A 16,778-nucleotide genomic window follows, 5' to 3' on the forward strand; every position below is an offset into this window, starting at 1 on the left:
TTGCATAAGGCATTGTCTGGTAGACCCTTACCAAGATTGTTAAAATTATAGCCCTGGGGTCAAAATCGGCCCCGCCCGGGGGGGGGGGGGGGGGGTCATTGGTTTTCCTTATATGTATATAGTTTAAAACTTAAAGTAAAAACTTTTAAAAAAAATTCTTCTAGCAATTGACAAATGCTAGAGGTTAGATATTTTGCATGAAACATTGTGAAGTGAACTTCTAGCAAGATTGTTGTTGAATTATAGCCCTGGTGTCAAAAGTTGGCCCCCGCCCAGGGGTCATTGATTTTAAAATATAATAGTATATAGTAAAAAATCTTATTGTCTGAAGGCTTAGAGCTTTAATATTTTGTTAAATGATATCATCTATAGGAACTCTACCAAAGTTTTTCAAATTTTTGCCTCTAGTGTCAAATTAGCCCGCCCCGGGGGCCATAGGTTTTTTCCTTATATTTATAAAGTAAAAACTTAAAAATCATCTTTTTAAATTTACAAAGACTAGAGTTAAGATATTTTGTGTATGAAACATTATGTAGTGAACCTCTAGCAAGATTGTACAAATTATAGCCCTGGGGTCAAAAATTGGCCCCACCCCCAGGGGTCATTGATTTTCAATGTGTACACATAGTAAAAAAATAAAAAAATATTTTTGTCTGAAGGAACAAGGGATAGAGCTTTGATGTTTGCTATATAATATCATCTATAGGTCCTCTACTAAAGTTGTTTCAAATTTTCCCCCTGGTGTCAAAATTGGCCCTGCCCGGGGTCAGTGATTCTCATTATGTACACATAGTAAAAACAGAGAATAAAACAAATGTTTTCTGAATGGGGAGAAAGCTACAGCTTAGATATTTGACTTGAAATGTTGTTTGGTGGACCTGTATCAAGATTGTTTTGAATTAAAACCCTTGGGTCCAAAATTTTGCCTTGCCCAAGGGGACAGTGGACCTTACTTTCTTGTCCTTTTGATGTACAGCAATGAAATTTTGACCATGTGCACAGTTTTAGTTGTAAAATTGAACTTTGATATCAGGTGACCCTAGATTTTGTTGATGTGACCTACTTTCTTGTCCTTTTGATGTACAAGCTATGAAATTTGAACCCTGTGCACAGATTAAGATGTAAAGTGAACTTTGATTTCAGCTGACCTAGATTTTGACAAAGTGTCTTACTGTGTTGTCCTTTTGATGTAGTCATGAAATTTAGGCTGTGTGAAATATGACCTTCACCACCAAATTCACTAGACTCGAGTGCATTGATATATTCCTACTCTGATCTTTTATTGAGTTAACATTAGATTTAACCACTTAGCTGATAATAAGAATAAGATAGATCAGGGATCTATGCTTTATAACAATCTTCAAAATTGTAAAGAAACAAAAAAAATCTCTTCCTACACTACTATTTAGTGTTGTATTAATGCGGTGGCATAGCATTTTTCTCAAATGCAATCTTGTTACAAAATAGTGTGCATTGATTGATTACAATCTTTGTTTAAGTATGTTATTAAGTATGTTAAGCAAGCAACACATCTATATATGGAAAATCAGACATTCTCCCAACCAAAAAAATCCCTACCCTCCTAATTTTTTGGACCAATGTTTCCTGACCCAGACATATTTTTTTTTTTGGCCTTAACTCCACTCATGAAATTATCAATTTTTTAAAAGGGAAACAGTTCTAAGTGTACAAAGCCTGTAATGATCACACACTATCTTAAATGGTTTTAAGTGCCTATGAGAAATTGTGTGGTGATATTGAAGGTAGGTTTATAGATGACGGTAAGAAATCTGATAATGTTACTGAAAGTGACGCTTTAGCATTCGACCCCGGATGGAATAAAATAATAAATTCAAATATCACGGGCTGATCCGGGAAGGTGTAGCTTTGCCAGCTTCATCCTTAACCCTTCCGGGAATGACAGGGTTACACCAGGGAATCACTGTAGCTTTGCTGACTGAAACTGGGGATGATCCAGGGTATTATATAGCCAGTAGAGCCCTGGTGCATGCCAGCAGAGCCCCGGTGAATGCCGGTAGAGCCCTGGAGGATGACGATTGAGCTACAGTTGATCTCTGTAGTGTCCCAGCAATGCCCGGTTCATTTCAAAAGAAGTACAGCAATTTGCAATGATTGCACTTAGTTGTTATATAACCCTTCCAATTTCCCTTCTGTCCAGTCTTGCATAAGGATTATTCAGAAAATCATCATGAATTACTTATTAAATAGGAGAAAATATCATTTAGACCACCGCCAACATGCGGCCCACCACCAACATGTGGACCATCATCACCATGCGGCCCACCACCACCATGCGGAGCACCGCCCACCATGCGGACCACCACCCCACCATGTGGACAACCAACATGCGGACCACCACCAACATGCAGTCCACTACCAACATGCGGACCGTCGCCACCATGCAGACCACCACCACCACCATGCGGACCATCATCACCATACGCATTTATATATAAATATATAAATGCGTATATATATATATATATTTAAATAAGTTTATTTAGATATTCAAAATATATAGACAAAAGTAATGTGACAAGACAGACTCAGATTAAATTTATAAAAAGGAAACGTTAAGATTTGTTCAAACATTTCTTTGTTTGCTTTAAGAAAAAGTAAAATTCGAGCGTTGCCCCCACCGCGTGGTGGCTCTTGTTTATTCTTTGTGCTATTTAGTAGCAGTTTCAATTATCACATTTTGCAAACTTGGTTATCACTTGTTGAAAGTAATTTTGCACTGTTTCATACAATGTATGTAAAGTTGTTTTCATGTTCACTGAATACATTTCATCAAAACATATTTTGCCTTTTTCCTCTATGTAGTTAAAGATACAATTTTTCCCATTTCTATTCTATTAAGGAGTAAGATAATTAACATGAAATGTTAACTTTCTGGTCAAGTTGACTAGTAATTACCTATATTATCTTAAATAAATATTGACAGTTGGTGTCATCCTGACAAACAGTATACATGTATATCTAAATAATGAGATTATATAATTATCTAATTTTTTAGATAATTTAAAAAAAAGAAGAAAGATCGCAATTTTGAAAAACAGTCATAGGCAAATTTTATCACAAATTAATGGATGGATGATCACCAAACTTGGTTCCTATCATTTTTACTATAAAGAAAAAAACAATCAGTGTCGGGAAACCTTATAACTAGAGAGGCAAGTTGAAGTTGACCTGGACTTGTCTTTCTACAAGTTTATTTGAAAAAAATATTTCTATAATCACTGAAAAACAGTTGTTTCTGGTGAGCGATTCAGAGCCATCATGGCCCTCTTGTAATTATATCTTATTATTCAGAGAAGGTACAGTGTATTCACTCTGAATTTCTCCAATTAATATCAAAATTGTAGGTCAGTATAAAATCCTCATAATAATACCATGAATAATCAACTTTTATGCAAATTTAAATTCTGAAAGTAACTTTATTTTGGATTTTTACTGAATAATTGCTCTGAGTGCTTAAAAAATTTCAGGCTTTAACTAGGTGGTTGTTTCACTATTGTAATATGAGACTGTTTATATAAATGTATACATGCGCATGCTTAGAAAGTAGTACAACAGTTCTTGTTAAGAGATTATCTTCAGTATTAAACTTGTAGTCATAGAACACACTTGTGTATCTTATTTCTCATTTGAGTTATACGTTTGTCTACTTGTTGGCGACGCCGGTGAGCGGCGTCGTCTATTATGGAATACTTTTTATTTTTGCCTATGGAAGGAGCTGTTATTATTAGCAGTTAATTTCATGTTGTGTTAATTAGTTTTATTTTGATTCGTAAAAATCAAGTTAACAAATGTGTTGTTATATTTGTATTTAATAACTTTATGTAAAAAGCATGTGCATTGTGATATTATTTTCACGAAATTGCAGGTTAAGTTTAACAGCTTGTCCCTTAGTTTTAATGACAATACTAAAACCCGGATTTCGAATATCGTTGTGGTCTAGATTGAGGCCGTATCAGTTCATTCATTCATTTATACATTTTCAAAATTTTCCTACAAGAAGAAAGTTCACCTGCAATTGAGTATAAGGATAGGTAATGGAACTGTTGTAAACGATTATCCTATTGATTTTATCCTTATTACATTTATCTGTTGCGCAGAATGGTTGTTTTTACAAAGTGTACCAGTATCCGGATGTTGAAAGCTATCCGATTTTCTGCAATTACTGCTGACACATGGCCATCTATTTTTTTTATGAATACTTTACCATTAATTTGCATGGCTTGATAAAACTGAACCTGCAGCATTTCATAATTTTGCTGTTTAGGGTGTTCTTTTGGGTTTCAGGTTTTCTTTATTGTAAGGGGAAGTAACTCATGTTTACTAAATTATTTGTTCTTTTCTGTCTATCTTAGGTATTACTTATAATACTATTTTTGTTGTATATAATTCACCAGTTGTAAGGTCATCAAAAGCATGTTAATGTTAATGTTAGGATTTCATATTTATTTAATATAAACTGGGAATTATTTATGTTATGTGCATACATGTATATCTTAGACAGTAGTATATTGATATGTTGAGACTTATAATTTTTCTGCATTTAAAGAGATACAGTTATGTCATTATTATTAAAGGGATGAGACTTTCATTTAAAGTTATAAATGATAAAACATGTATTGATTGAAAATGTCCTTAAACTTGAATCAAGCAATATAATTAATAAAGTCTCAAAAAATCATATTCTGAATAGTTATTCCAGAGACATAGATAACAGAGATAAGCAGCTCCTATATACTCCATTGAAATATCACTCATGCCTATAAAAAAGTGGAAAATTAGGCATTTTGTAGCAAATAAAACTTAATGGATGTACATATGATCCTTTAATATTATATACCATTTGAAAGGTAAATCTTTCATCTATGGCTGCATGTTAAAATATTGGTAACTTTCCATGCCTTTCACTTAGAAAAACATGGCAGAACATACCAACTGAGCCAGTTTTTTATCATATGAATAGTTTTGTAACAAAAAATATTAAGTAGTTCTCTTTAAAAAATGATACAACATTTATTTAAATGGGAACTGTAAATATTTTTACCTGCAGCCATAGACAAATGCATAAGCTTTCAGAAAATGTATTATTTTACCGATTTTGATATCTGGTTAAAAAGTTTTACTTGCTACAAGTTTTTGGTTTAGTAGGCACGCGTGATATTTTAACTGGCTAGGAAGTAGCCTATCTCTGTTATCTATGTCTCTGGTTATTCTATTTTTTTTCTAACATGTGCATAGTTTGAAAAGGACAGCTTCTGTCTTATCTATTTGTAATGAAGGGACACCGGTCTCAACCTCCAGGTCTCCTGAGTCAACCCGACAACAGACTGTACATAGAGTAGATTGTTACTTGCCCTTGAATAAATTTGTGCACTAAATTTATAGTGAGTGATTTGTGCCACATGAAAACCAACATAGTACAAAAAGTAACTGGGCGCCAGATGAAAACATGAAAATACAATCTACCACAAAGTGGTTTGTTTGTTGCATTTTCATGTTTTTGCCCGGTGCCCTTGATGCAAAATACAAATCAGCCTTCATAAAATTTCTTATGTTGGTCACAGGTTTGAGTTCTGGTCAAGCTCAAAGTTTTTCTCATCCTGTGACTGCATATAAGCATGAGTTCAATTTCCTATGCTCTGTAACATAAGAAATTCACGAACACAAATCGATATAGTGGGAAAATATGTTGTGGTTTAGAACTGTTTCATTATTAAAGAGAAAATGTGTAGCAGGCCGGATAGCTCAGTTGGTCTTCTGATAGTCATGGGTTCGAGTCATGGTCAGGCAGTTTCAGTCAGGGTTTAGAAGTGGTTTTTCAATTGACACATGTTTTTGATTCATTTAACAGATTGCATTATTTAAAATGGACAAAGGCAGTATTGCATGATACTTTTAGATCTACAAAGGGCATTTGATACAGTTGAACACACTATACTGCACATGAAGAAGTTGTTTTTCTTCTTCTTCATGAAACTTCAAGCATCTGCCATATATAATGACATTCTTACATGGTTTAAGTATTATCTCTGATAGTAGCTGGTTGATGTGGCTGGTACTCATTCTACTACTGCTCTGAGTACCTATGCTGTCCCCCTCATTTTAGGTCCTCTTTTATGTCTAATATATGTCAATTACATGTCTTCAACCCTAAGCAGTAAGCTTTTATTATAATGCACAGGCACGAGTATCAGACCTTGGAAGAAAAAATATTGCCAGATTGATAAAAAACCTGTGTTCATCTTAAAACTGTCAACAAACCAAAAAAAATGTAAATAATGACCCCCTTTAAAAATATACTTCAAGTTGATAGTATATTTTTAGCTTGACTTTTCTATGAAAAGGGGAGCTATCCTACTCGCCCCGGCGTCGGCGTCGGCGTTGGCGTCACACCTTGGTTAAGTTTTTCGTACCACCCCACTTTATTTCAGAAGTATTACAAGTATGGCTTTGAAACTTACCATACTTGTTCACCATCATAACCTCCATCTACAGACAAGAGTACATAACTCTGTCAAGGTTTTTGACAGAATTATGGCCCTTTTTTGACTTAGAAAGTGTATTGAGCTTGGTTAAGTTTTTTGTACCACCTCACTTTATTTCAAAACCATTGGAGGTATTGCTTTGAAACTGACCATACTTGTTTACCATCACGACCTTCATCAACAGACAAGAGGACATAACTCTGTCAAGGTTTTTGACAGAATTATGCCCCTTTTTGACTTAGAAAATACATTGAATATGGGTAAAATCCACTTATTGCCTTAACCCTTTGAGATATTGCTTTGAAACTTTTAATGCTATTTCACATCATTACCCCCATCTGTACGCAAGAGAAGGTAACTCTGTCAAGGATTTGTTTTAAAAATTAAGGCCTTTTATCGACTTAGAATCTTGGTTAAGTTTTTAGTACCAGTCCACTTTTTGACTGAACTGTTTGAGATATTAATTTGAAAGTTGGAATACTTGTTTACAATCATGATTCCCAAACATGTCCAGGAGAAGGTAATTCTGTCAAAGATTTTATTTGAATTATGGCCCTTAACTGTCAATGTTTTGTATTATAGGCAAGCACTAAAAAACTTAAAAAATCTAAAAAAATTCATTCCTATCCACTTGTTCACTTTACCATAAATTATGTCATATAAACACTGTGCTTACATACAGAAATTAGGAGCATTCGAAGATAGTGAGAATGAATGTGTTCAACGAGATGCCCCAATTGGTAAAAATATACTCAATGTCACGATTTCATGAACATTTAGCATGACATTAAATAATGAATTGAACTTCCTTCATGTAATTCAAATATCAGTTTACAACGCATTATCTACATAGTGGACCCACGAAAAGTAACCAGTCACCCACAGCCTGTGTGAAAGAGATCCACTTGTGACCAACTGACAACATCTAAAAAAGCTTGATAAAATTTATCTATTACTTGTATTATAAGGTAACTATAATACTTTCACATACAAAGTCAAATCTATATATTATGCTGATTGTACAAAAATATACTGCTTCCTTGGCATAGATTTCTTGAAAAATTATGTTATTATGTCATTTACCAAGGTGTTCTGAGTGACGTAAAAATACCTTATTCTCTCAAAGTGGGTTTAATACTATTAAATTTATTTAAGGCTCAACTCAGTTTTTTTTTTCTTTCTTACCAGCCCTCTTTTGACTTAAACATTTCAAACTTTGCTGCAGTGTTCAAGGGTATCACACAATTCAGTAAAATAATTCTTCACTAAATATCTTAATGCTCATGGCCATTGTTCACTTTAAAAATACAGAGATTCTTGTATTGCCTTTTACTGCAAAAACTTTTTTTATTGGCAAGCAATAAAAAAGTCGAGCGCGCTGTCTTACGGACAGCTCTTGTTTTTAAAGGGGATCATTATTTACATTTTTTTTTTGTTTTTTATAAACAGTTTTTTTATCAATCTGGTCATCTGGTCATATTTTTTCTTCCCAGGTCCGATACTCGTGCCTGTGATTATATGCTGATGACTCAGGAATCCTTGTGTCTCATAAAATAAATCTGAAGAAATTCTTTCTTATAGCATGAGTCTTATAAGATTGCTTAATTGACTATAAATTGTCTTTGCATCTTGGCAAGACAGAGTCTATTCTTTTTTGGTTTAAGTTTCAACTTAAACTGGCCCTAGCCTCCAGGTCACATGTAATGGAACTGCTATAAAGTACACATCTTTTGTTAAGTATTTAGGTGCAAATCTGGATCAAATTCTTTTGGCGTCGCCCTTTGATGCTTTGCATCAATGATTTTCTTGTGATATACTCATATACAAATCCACATAACATTACAACTATCAAGTAGTGAGAACTGTATAATTTGGTTTATACAGAATTTTTTTTTAGTTTTGATTGTGTAGAAAGCTTATAGCTTAAAGACACGCTTTCAATTCCATTCCTGGAACCAACCAGTAATTGGCATTAAGTGTAAAGGTTTTTTGCTTAAGGAAACAACACCTTGCCCCTGATTGGGTTTTGAACCCACATGGATAGCGATCCTTAAATTACTAGTCGGACACGTAATTAAATGTTTACCAATTGGCCATTTAGAATTAAAACTGTGATGAATATGAATTGTTCAATGGTTGTCTATTTCTGATTGAAAGATTTTACTTGACTCTTCAAATAAATCTGCATTGGAGTCAATCTCGTTATCATCAGATCATAGTTTTCGCTCCGTTACCCCTCATTGCATTGGGGTGTATATTGCCCCGCCTTGAAAATGTATATAGCAGTTACACAATATCTTTCAATTATACTCCCAACAGGGAAAGAGTTAAACAAAGTTGTGTTAATTTTTCAAGGGTTCCAGCCAATGTCGGCTACATTTGAACGATATGTACCAGACAGACCTAAAAAGCCTAAATCCACATGCAATGACAGACAAAGAAATTCTCGAATTGAGTGAAAATATTGGTAACTATTTATTTCTTTACAATACAGTACAATACATTATAATGTAAGTTTGAATATTTAAATCAACTCCAGTGTAAATTTAAATAATTTATTGTTTTATAAAAAAAACACAATGTTTCAACTTAAAAAGTCTTTATCAGATATATTAGCTTGTTTACAGGAAAAGCCATCAGTTGCATACAACAATGTCAAAATGTAATGCAATGTAATAAATTTGTTTTGGTTAACAATTGTTGAACAAAGTGTGGTTTTACTTACTGTTTAAGTAAATTGACTTGTAATAATATGTATTATATAAAACTGGACAAGTTGTTAATATTTGTATTTGATGTGATTGAGATTTTTGTCTGATTCAGTTAGATTTGTTTATGATTTTTCTGTTTTCTATTTTGTATTAAAATGTACAATTTTTTTATGATTGACAGGTACTAAGATTATATAATTGTTTTATTTTATACACATAGATTTCTACTCTAAATCACAAAAAATATTGAATCAAAAATGCTAATTGGTTATATGTGAGTCAAATTTTAGCTAATAAATTCATTACATTGCCATGGCGATGTCACACTAAAGTTTATTTGCCTATATATAATATAATTTTTAATTTAAAAAAAAAAGTGCAACACATATTTTAAAAAAAAAAATGGGTTGTGGCTGCAGTAGAACTCAAACCCCTGAATCCCTCTATTGTGACCCCAAAAACCTCGTAACCACTAAGCTACTGCTCTCCTTAAAAAATTTTGTTTTATTATTCCAATAGGCTACGAGTTGGGAATCTTTAAGAATACACTTGGAAATTTACTGAGGCTCAGGGCCATGCCTTTGAAAATGGGCCTTTTAAAAAAGTATGTTGTAAGTAAATTTCCTTAAAAAAAGTTAATGCTACACACCTTCCATTTTTTAAAAAATTTGCAATTATTTTAAACCTTTTCATTGACATTGTATTTTATTAAAAATTAAGACAATCTTATATGAATATAGTTCACCATAAATATTTGGTTGTCTTGAGCATGGAAAATTTTTCTGTACAAACAGTGGTTTGTCAGGACAAGTTTTACTGTACACATATATACTTCCTGTATGGAAACAATAGGTACAGGAAAAGTGGTAGTCACTTACTCTAACTTTCTCTGTATTTAATATTTTTTTTATAATACTGTTTGTAACGTTGTTTTTCATTGGATAAATTCATGACATTTTTATATAGTTTTATATACATAAATCCTGTCAATTTATGAAAAAAATCTTATCCTTTCCTCTAAAAGGAAGTTTGCTGTATTATAAATTTCTTTTAAAGATTCTTTACAGGTTATATAGCAGTATAGCCCATTTCACTACGATTTCTCACGTAAATTAGCGAAGTACGTGCTACGATCAGATTCCGAGCATATAATCAACTGACCAAGGCCACTCTTAAAAAATTATCTGTTTGCTATTGCCGGCCGACCCAGCGAAAATGCCCCGACTCAAAAGTTTTTTTTTCAGCTTAAAAAAAAAATCAGAAATATTTTTTTTTTTTTTTTTTTTTTTTTTTTTTTTTTTTTTTTTTTTTTTTTTTTATTTCCACCAAATCAGCCAGGGCAATTTGACATTAAAAAAATTCCCATCGAAAACAAAATATGAAATCGGGAGGAAAATCACACATTTAAAATATGTAAAGTAAACGAGTGATCATTCATAGAGGGCATTCTGTGGCGTTAACTATTTAAAGTATTTACATAAATAGCGACGCAACCAGGGAAGGGATATTTTCCTTACGTCAAGCAGGTACTGCATGCGCGCGGCAATTAAGTTGAATTAAACTAATAATAGAACGTATCAAATTAAAGGGGTGTGGAAACAGGGATTAAAAAAATAATGTTTGTTCAATTAATGAAATATTTGTAAAGCATTTATATGGTCAACTAGTTTACCAGATGTGGTAATTTTAATGTGCTTTGGAGTAAATGTTCTTTTGTTTATGACTTGCCGACACAGAATTAAATACTTTGCCCTTGCAATAAACATTTTTCTGGTTGCAGGGGGATTCTGTCATAAAATTTGAACCGAAAAAATAAATTTTTGGAAGCTGTGGTGCCCTTTCATAATGCATTATTGTTTTGATAGCAGACACAAGTAATTGCACAAAATATCTTCAAGATCATAAAAATGTAAAATAAAATATCAACAATCAGAATCACAGAATATACATACGTCTAATAATTAAACTCCATGTCAAAAAAATAATATGTCAATAAATTGACAACAATAAATATCGCAACATTTTTTTTAACTTGAGCAATAATTAAAACATGTGTAATCATTCCTTGACAAAAAGAAATGAACAGTTTTTTTCTGAATATATAAAAAAAGAGGTGGAAGTCAAACGAGTGTCGGACACTTCTTTGATGATTCGGCAACAACTACAGGTGGGTGTAAACATCAAAAAGATTCACCGGATTCTTCAGAAGAGGGGGGCCGACCAGTCATTTGTCAGAGGTCAATTTCGTGTGTAAATTTTGTATTTATTATTTAACAATGGAAACATATTCCTTTTATTTGTGGATGCTACTTTTTGCGCGAGTGTTTTTGTGTCTTTTAGCGCTATGGAATTTCAAGAATCGGCGATAATTTTCGATAACTAACAATGAAATATTTTAACATTTTTAAAACAGGGTGCATATATCCGCCATTCAGAAATTATAGGAGACAAATTTTGCGTGTGTTATTTTTTACAGACGTGTAATAAATTGAGTAATGATCACCCGAGAAAACGAAATGTCCTGGTGATCCACTATAATTTTTCCAGTTTGTACAGGAATATTTACACAGGATTAGGTTATCACATCGGTATTTTGACCATGCTTGAATTTATGTCCACATAGTCATTTATTAGCTCGACTTTTTTTTTTTTTGAAAAAAAAAGTAGAGGTATTGTTATAGTCAGGTCGGCGTTGCCGTTGCCGTTGCCGTTGCCATTGCCGTTGCCGTCCGAAAACTTGTACCTGGATCATAACTTTTTTTATTTCTTGGTGTATTGTCTTCATACTTGGCCACAACAACCCTTGGGACAAGACCCTTTCAGTAGACCACACTAACCTTGACCTTCATCCATAAATGACCTTGACCTTCAAGGTTAAAAGTCCAATTTTTGCTTGTTCATGCTGTTATTGGCTGTTACTTTGTTATTTTTGAATGGATTGTCTTCAAAACTTGAACATAATAATCTTCAATGATATCCCTTAAAAATAACCAGTCAGACCTTGACCTTCACTCAACAATGACCTTGACTTTGAAGGTCAGATTATATGAAAATTTTCATTTTTTTTGGCTATAATTGGCCTGTAACTTTGTTATTTTTAAATGGATTGTTTTTAAGAGACTTGAACATAATAATCTTCGAAGATAACTGTTAAAAATATACCGAAAGACCTTGACCTTCACTCATTAATGACATTGTCTTTGAAGGTCAAATTATTGAAATTTTCATTGTTTTGGCAGTAACTGACTGTAACTTTGCTATTTATATATAAATGTGTGTGTGTATGTGTATATATATATATACACATATATATATATATATATATCAAATATATATATATACATGTATATATATATATTTTTTTTTTTTTTGAATATATATATGCATATACATATATATATATATTATACATATATATTATATATATATAATATACATATATATATTATACATATATATATATACATGTATACACACACATATATATATACTATATATTTTTATATATATATAGATATATATAGATATTATATATATATACACACATATATATATATATATTATATATCAAATATATATATATACATGTTATATATATATATATTTTTTTTTTTTGAAGATATATATATGCATATACATATATATATATATATATATATACATATATATATATATATATATATATATTTTTTTTTTTGAATATATATATGCATATACATATATATATATATATACATATATATATATATATACATATATATATATACATATATATATATACATGAATATACACACACATATATATATATATATATTTTTATATATATATAGATATATATAGATAATATATATATATATACACACATATATAATATATATATATATATCAAATATATATATATACATGTATATATATATATATATATTTTTTTTTTTGAATATATATATGCATATACATATATATATATATACATATATATATATATATATATATAATATATATCAAATATATATATATACATATATATACATGTATATATATATATATATATTTTTTTTTTTCTTTTTTTTTTTTGAATATATATATGCATATATATATAAATATATATATCGATATATATATATATTATATATAACACATATATATATATATATATATCAAATATATATATATACATGTATATATATATTTTTTTTTTTTTTTCTTTTGAATATATATATGCATATATATATAGATATATATATATATATATAGATATATATATATATATAGATATATATATATATATAGATATATATATATATATACATGCATATAAATATATATACATGTATATATATATATATATATATATACACATATATATATATATATATCAATATATATATATATACATGTATATATTATATATATATATATTTTTTTTTTTGAATATATATATGCATATACATATATATATATATCATATATATATATAGATATATATATATATATAGAGATATTATATATATATATAGATATATATATATATTATACATGCATATAAATATATATACATGTATATATATATATACACACACATAATATATATAAATTGTTGCGTCATTTTTTCTATTTTTAGAAATTGTGCCATTTTTTTCTATTTTTAGAAATTGCGTCATTTTTTCTGTTTTTAGAAATTGCGTCATTTTTTTTCTATTTTTAGAAATTGCGTCATTTTTTTCTATTTTTAGAAATTGCGTCATTTTTTCTATTTTTAGAAATTGCGTCATTTTTAGAAATTTTTCTATTTTTAGAAATTGCGTCATTTTTTTCTATTTTTAGAAATTGCGTCATTTTTTCTATTTTTAGAAATTGCGTCATTTTTTTCTATTTTTAGAAATTGCGTCATTTTTTTCTATTTTTAGAAATTGCGTCATGTTGCTATTTTAAGAAATTGCGTACTGTTGCTATTTTTAGAAATATGCTTAATGTTTCTATTCATATATATACAAAATATATAAACAAAACTAATGTGACAAGACAGACCAACTAAATTTATAAAAAGGAAACGTCAATATATGTTCAAACCTTTCTATGTTTGCGTTTAGAAAAAGTAAAAAGTCGAGCGTTGCCCCCGCCCGGCGGTGGCTCTTGTTTATTTCATGTTATGATTACTAGTGAACATGTTTTTTTATTGGTTTTTTTATGTCTTTTACATGTCAGTTTTGCCGTCGCCGATGATGATAGTGTAGTCCAAATTTCCACAATTCCACAATCTGCTACAACGTACTAAGCGTATTAACATATGTTCAGTAAAAATCATATATCCAAAAAAAAAAAAAAAAAAAAGCCTACCTACCGACCCACTCCTTATCACTCTGGGTCGGCAATAGCAAACATATATATTATTAAGGATGGCCCAATCAAATGCTGGTGGATGCATGTACAATCTATAACTAATAATAGTAACATAAAAGTAAACAAAGGAAATTTACATAGCGGATTCTTATCACAAAGTTGAAATATTTGGAGAAATATGCTTTATACTGCATAGTTAACTCACTGACCCCTCACGCCACGATAATGCGTCAGTTAAAAACTTCTAGTCGATATGATATCGACTTTACACCTGTCCTGCATGCCACATACGTGCGGCTAGATACTTCCCGGTCTCCACGTTGTAGCGTCGTAAATCATTGGTTGTTTTCAAGGTATTCCCCGAGAAAATTTAAATATTAGCTAATCAGAAATCGGGTTACATTTTGAATAGAAAAAACGTAATTTGAGACCGATGCGGAGGATAATCCATTGGATTCTGATAATGAAATGTTTTAATTTGACAGCAGAAAGTAGTTTAAAAAAATGAAAGTAGGGATTTCGACTGAAGGGGATTATGTCCGTACACCAAAATGAAAGTGTTTGTGGGAGTTTACCAGAAGAATAAGCATTTTTAGCTCGACTATTCGATAAGAATAAGTAGAGCTATTGCAGTCACCCGAGCATCGGCGTCGGCGTAACCACTTATGTTAAAGTTTTTGTAATAGTTCAAATACAGGGTTCCCACGCTGTCCGGGAAAACGGGAAATGTCCGTGAATTTGAAAACACTAGCTCCCGGCCTTGAAAAGTCCGGGAATTAGTGTTGATACAGAAAAAAGTCCGGGAAGGTACGGGAATTAGTCTGGAAAAGGGGAGATAAATCAAACAACCAAAATGGCGGTCTTAGCACAGTATATTGATTTCCGCATCTTAAATGTTGATGATTTTTCGATTTACAAGGGTTTTAAGAGGCCAATTTAGACATTTATGAGATTTAACATTTATTTTCTGGTTACTATTGCGGTTTTGTTTGGAAAATCTTATAAGACAGTCACAAATCGACCCCAAGTTTGCTTGATTGGCCTGTGCTCAAAGCACATGAAAAAGATGAAAGCTCACAGGTATGGTTGTTTCCTTGGGCAATGTTTTTTATCCTAATTGCTCACAACCATGCTAAAAGCCAAAGGTATATCAATATAAAATTAACAATAGTATTACATACAGGGCGTCCATTAATGGAAGTTTGGGAGTCATTTACTCCCTGATTTTGGTTTGTGACTTCTTTAAGTTCTACTTTTCCTTCTTTACCTATATAATGTGATTTCCAATATCAGAGATTTTGCAGTGTCTGACTTCCAAATTTTGGAACTTAGTGGAAGCCCTGATTACATACATGAACTATTGTAAAGGCAGAGCACAGCCAATTGGCCACACGGGTAGCACGAAATACTTAAGTATAGCCAATATATACTAAAAATAATGTGTTGTACTAATAAAATTGTGTTTTAATCATGAATACAATATACAATTTCACTAAGATGTAATCAAACATACCCAAATATACATTTTTGAACACCGCTAAAACATTAAAAACAGCAAAATTACATGAAAATGGCACACAACCTGCAAAAACAGTTTCTGTCACAAAGTACATTTCATTATTTATAGACACTGAATGTATTTCTTAGATAGAGTTAGATTTATGTCATGAACTATATGTATTTTATTGGTGTTGCTAAACATTACCATGAACATATTCAAAGGACAAAAAAATCAAATAGCTTGAAATTTTATCTTCTAAAAAGTCCTTAAAAAATCAAAAAAGGTCCTTGATAAGTCCTGGAAAAGTAATCAAAAAAGGTCCTTGATAAGTCCTGGAAAAGTCCTTAAATTTTCAAAATATCTAAGAGTGGGAACCCTGTCAAATATTTTCAAAGTCCATAGACATATGGCTTTGAAACTTTGCACACTTGTTCACCATCATGACCCCAACCTGTAGACAGGAGGAGGTAACTCTATCAAGCATTTTGACAGAATTATGCCCCTTTTTCGACTTAGAATTTATGTTAAAGTTTTTGTAATAGTTCAAATATTTTCAAAGTCCATTGACATATGGCTTTGAAACTTTGCACACTTGTTCAACATCATGACCCCAACCTGTAAACAGGAGGAGGTAACTCTATCAAGCATTTTGACAGAATTATGCCCCTTTTTCGACTTAGAATTTATGTTTAAGTTTTTGT

This window comes from Ruditapes philippinarum, unplaced genomic scaffold (assembly GCF_026571515.1).
Source record: "Ruditapes philippinarum isolate M1 unplaced genomic scaffold, ASM2657151v2 ctg2896_1_1_1_1, whole genome shotgun sequence".
In the NCBI taxonomy this organism is placed as follows: domain Eukaryota; kingdom Metazoa; phylum Mollusca; class Bivalvia; order Venerida; family Veneridae; genus Ruditapes; species Ruditapes philippinarum.